The sequence below is a fragment of the Rattus norvegicus genome, chromosome 14, assembly GCF_036323735.1.
Source record: "Rattus norvegicus strain BN/NHsdMcwi chromosome 14, GRCr8, whole genome shotgun sequence".
Taxonomy (NCBI): domain Eukaryota; kingdom Metazoa; phylum Chordata; class Mammalia; order Rodentia; family Muridae; genus Rattus; species Rattus norvegicus.
The window spans coordinates 9,279,952-9,285,119 of record NC_086032.1 but is presented as its reverse complement, the minus strand read 5'-3'; the positions used below and the strand labels follow the sequence as shown (position 1 = coordinate 9,285,119).

At 48.9% G+C, this 5,168-nt stretch overlaps 1 long non-coding RNA gene across 1 annotated transcript; it reads left to right on the top strand.

The window, feature by feature from the left end:
- The first annotated feature begins 277 nt into the window (after positions 1-277).
- Positions 278-4,626, top strand: LOC120096567 (uncharacterized). The gene is made up of 2 exons (XR_005493145.2): positions 278-3,901; positions 4,304-4,626. It is a non-coding gene; the product is annotated as an uncharacterized LOC120096567 (long non-coding RNA).
- Positions 4,627-5,168: the final 542 nt, after the last annotated feature.

Below are 5,168 nucleotides of genomic sequence, written 5' to 3'. Positions count from 1 at the left end.
TCTCTCTCTCTCTCTCTCTCTCCTTGCCACGCCTCAGGGGACATTATCTTCATTTTCATTTTGCAATGAGGAGTCATTTTGCAAAGCTTAGGGAGTCTGAAAGCTAGAAAGAGGAAGCGTTGAAATGGACCATAAATAATCTGGAAAACGTGATGATCCTCTGTGTGTGTGTGTGTGTGTGTGTGTGTGTGTGTGTGTGTGTGTGTCCCCGTCACAGCCGGAAGGCTGTCATCTAATCAAGGCACACATTACTGAGCTCAGGACTGGGAAAGTGGCACAAATGGAAGAAGGAGAAACTGTGCTGACCCTGGAGCGGGAGAGCCTGATCATCACAGCTTCACAACTACAAACAGGGCAGGCACTGCAAAGGGGGACAGGCCGGGTGAGGGTAGCAGTCCCAGAGAACTGTCCTTGGTAGCAGTCCCGGAGAACTGTCCTTAAAACAAGGCTCCAGGGCCCGGCTCTGCCTCTCGGCTGGCTGTAGCCGTGAGCCCTGTTCTTTGGGTGGGTTTGGTTATTTCAAGGGTGGAGTCAGTAGAAAGGAGGTAGAAAGTCTGATCCCTACCCAGGCTGGCTGAAACTGGTTTTAGTATTTGTACAGCTGGTGAAACACACTCTTTGAAGTTTCTGCTTAAACACAGAAGTTAGAATTAACACCTGGGCGGAGAGGGAAAGCTTGGCCTGTCAACATGGCTGCAACCCGCGGTGATCCTCCTGCCTCCACCTCTTGAAAGGACGGCGTGTGTCACCAAGCCCAGCTCCATTCGTGCTAATTCTTACGAAGGGGAAGGACGAGTATTGTTATTTTTGAGAAGGAAAAGACATGCTATTTGATGTGGTGCAGATCTTGAAAAATGACTTTGTTCTGTTCCCCCTATAATGACACCACAACAGGAGAAGTTGACAGGGAAGGGCTAAGAAGACTCCGTAGCCACCGTAGCCACCGTAGCCTAAGTTACAGCGAGGGGACGAGGCCACTTCATTACAAGGCTGAGGGGCTAAGAGCCATACAGATCTCTGACTGACAGACAGGCAGGAAAAGGGGCCACAGATAGAGAAGAAAGACGGCAAACTCTTGGCCTCTCCTTCACTCTCTTGACCTGAAGGGAATAATGCCTTCCTGTCTCCAGGCAGACTTGCTTGTTGTTTTGGGGTTTCTGACTTGCAGCCAACGAGAGCCAGATCTGTGGAGAGGGGCTCCCTTGCTTCCCACAGCCCCTTCTTTTCCCTCAACTTTCTGTCCTGCCTCAACAACATTTCAAATTTGCCAGCGCTGTTTTGAAAAAACCACTGCCCCCACACTGAGAGCAAGGCTGCTAGGGTCAGAGCGCATAGCAGAAGAATGTGCTTTCAGTTTCTCTCATAATTGCTGGGAAATCAAAACTTAAGTACTCCCTGGTGGCGCAGTCCCAGCTGAAGCAACAGCTTCTGCCTTCCTGGAAACATCCTTGATGCACTGCTAGGAGACCAGGACCAGGACAGCATCCAGGGAGGGACTATTTGTATTGATACTCAGATGCGGTTTCTGTCTGTGCTGAGCATCCAGGCCAGAATGTACCCAAGGTGCTGGTCAGATGTCAAACGCTCTCTTCCTGGTCTCCACACTCTCAGAAACAAAGGGACGGGGACACCAAGTGCCTCCTGCCCCTCTCAGGCTCCCAGTTGCCTCTGACTTTCGTCTGGATTCCTCAACGGTACATGCCTCTGTTGACAGGGTCATGCAAACTCAGCTCTCGTGTTAACAAGGCCATAGAAGCTCTTCTCTGTAAGTTGCTCTTTGTACTGCTCCAACAGGAAGGAACGCCTGGTCCTTCATGCCAGCCACTGCCCCTTGTTGACGTTGTCTGCTGTTGGAAGAGACACAACCCCGAGACTCCTTCCAATGGGTTCAGCAGGCCGTGTGTTCCTCTCTTAGGGTTCTAATGCTGGAATAGTTTCTAATCAAGTCTAACGTGGTGGTTGTTGTGCTTTACTCGGTGCTTTCGGTGAGAGAGGAGGAACAAGTATGTTGTTAGGCTTTATCATATAAGCGATTTAAGGTATGTTAGGCTATGACAAAGGGAGACAGAGTAGAACCATTAATAACCGACCATTAATCGACTCGAGCCAGGGAGGGCTCTATAATTGTAGAACATGGAAAGCAAGAACGCGTGTGCGATTCAGGCGTGCTTTCCTGTGGTGGTTGGGTCTGCCGTGTATTAATGCTCTCTGGTCAGAATGTTAATGTTTTACAGGAATAATCTCATCTGATCCTTAAAACCCCATAATATGTTCTGTTATCTCCATTTTATTGTGGAAACAAGGATACTTATAGGGGCTAATTATTGCCCAAGGTCCACATGGCTAGCGGGCCAGACAAGGTCTGTAATCACATCTGTCTGCCACCAGTCGACTATTTATCTGTGCTGTACAGAGTCAGGAAAGCCATCGACTTCTCAGAATAATGTTTGCGGTTGGGGTTTTTGGTTTGTTTATGTGGGATTCTTCAGGGCGGGGGGCCGGGGGTTAGAAAGTGTGTGCTCTGCCGTTGAAGTCGGTCCTCAGCAGCAAACGGTTTTTAAGCGCCACTGCTCTGAAGTCGGAATAAAACAAAGCGGATAGAAGAAAAAGGAGGAGGAGGCTGGGGATTTAGCTCAGTGGTAGAGCGCTTGCCTAGGAAGCGCAAGGCCCTGGGTTCGGTCCCCAGCTGGGGGTGGGGGGGAGAAAAAGGAGGAGGAGGAAGGGGAGAAAGAAAAAAAAAAGGATAGGAAAGAAGGAACAGAAAGGGCAATTAATTCTCTTGAAAGGAGGAAGGAAGCAGCCTCTCTGAAGGTGGCTCCCCGGAGCCTGTTGCCCTACCACACACAAACCTTTCTTTGCCTTGCTTGATTTGCAAACAAAAGTGAAACTTAGCTGGGGCCAGTTCCTTACAATGCCGTTTTAAGGTAAAACAAGACTTAAATTCAACCAGCCACAAGCTCCCAACGGACTCAAGAATTCCTGGCAAAGTGGAGCAGACCAGGAATCTACACTACTCTCTGTTAGATCTTTCCTTTGCTTCCAGGAAGATTCGTCCTGAACAAACGACACTTTCCTCCCCTGTCTTCCCTCACCCCCAAACCACCATCTTTGGTCTCCCTGATACTCGAATCACAGTTTGCTGTGACAGGCTCTTGACATTTCACTGTGTCGACTGGACACTTCTCAGTGGTCAAAAACGCAGCCTCTTGGGTAACTCAGCAGTGAGAAAAGCGTCCAAAGTGAAGGAAGGGAGCTGGAGAGGATTGCGTTCCAGGGGATCCAGGTTCGATTCCCAGCCCCCGCAAGGTGGCTTACAACCATCCATAACTCCAGTCCCGGGGGATCCAACGCCATCTTCTGGCCTCCCTGGGCATCAGACATGTGGTGCACAGACACACATGTAAGCAAAAACACTTGCACACACAATATAAAAGCAAACCTTAAATAAAAATGGTGAAGGAAATACATGTTCACCTTGGAGGCCAACCAAACCGTGAGGACCGTGAAAGATCCTCAGGATGGTGTGTGTCGGGATAGAATCACGGCTTGAGTCCCTGACAGAAGGACAGACCACATCAGGCCAATACAGTCCCAAGTAGAAGAGGTTTATTGAGGATGATGGAGACAGAAGGGACGGAGTTGGGGGGGGGGGGAGAAAGAAGAAAAAGAGAACGAGGGGGAGGAAGGGCCTGCCTTTTATTTAAACTGTGACATAATTGCTCCCAGGTGAAGGTGGGAGCTGAACCAAATGTATGCTGGGAATGTATGGCCATTGCCATGGCAACAGATGTGCCTGCAGGTGGCGTCACTGCTGGAGATGGAAAGTGGTTCCTGATACCAACATAATATAGCTGGGATATGTGCTCATCTTGGACCTGGAACCAGACCCAAATGTACCACAGTAAGGACCAGGACAGCGGGCTGCCTGCCTCATATCTAGTAGCTACTGAAATAGAGTCAATTTATAGAACCCGATAAATGGTACTTAATCAAATATCAAACAGCTCATTAAGAAAGACCAAGAACAATGTAGGTAGAGGTGGGGACTGTGCACACCTATCCAGGCTATCTGAGAGGAGGTCCTGACCACTCATACACAAACTTTAAAAATGGCAGAGCCAGGGGCTGGAGAGGTGGCTCAGTGGTTAAGAGCACTGACTGCTCTTCCAGAGATCCTGAGTTCAATTCCCAGCAACCACATGGTGGCTCACAACCATCTGTAATGGGATCTGATGCCTCTTCTGGTGTGTCTGAAGACAGTGACAGTGTACTCATATAGAATAAATAAATGAATCTTTTTTAGAAATGGCGGCTGGAAGGAGGAGGGACAAGTTGGAACAGGCTTCTAAGAGGATGGGGTGAATCCTTCAGGCGCTACAAAGGAGAAGTTGCCACTAACTCCTCAAGGCCAGGATGCAGATGAATGTCTGAAGCTCCAACCTTCTGACACAGGCTCGGAGAGAGAACAGAAAGTACTTCTGGGAGGAAGTGGCTCAGAGCCATCTAGTTAGAACTCTCTTAAGTTCAAGAGAACTTCCTTGAAGTCACATGCTTAATTCGAAAAACGTAAACTTTTCTTTTTACCTTACCGTTGTATCGGCATGAAAATCTTTTTACACGAAACTACCACGTGAAGTCGTTCTTGTAAGACGTGAACTGCGCTGTGTCCCCCGGCCATACTGGGTCTTGGGCTTTCAGTGCAGGAAGTGTGGAGGGATATAAGCATTCAGTCCATGAGTACAGACAGACGCACGCACATATACCATATGAGATGTTTAGGCATCGTAGTGCCCTTTGTGTGACATTTCCTAATGGAGGTTTATGACAGCTTTATGATACGTTCACAAATACTTCGCACTCTTCCCTCCAAAGGGAGGGACCTATTTTACCTTCCTGTAAATGTGGACCAGACTTAGCCACTTTCTGTGTCTGACAAATTCTAGACAGGACGGTGGGTAAACCTTGCCTCTTCCCTCTCATCCCCTTGACTGCGTCCTCCAGGGTGGTTGAGTTACACTCTCTGCAGGACAATCCAGATGGGGCAGACTGTGGTTGGACGGTTTCTGTAGGCCGCCCCTGTGGGTGAGGCATGGTGCAAGTCAACCTTAAGAGAAGTCACAAGCCAATCCAGACATGGCATCGCACGCTTACAATCCAAAAACATGGGA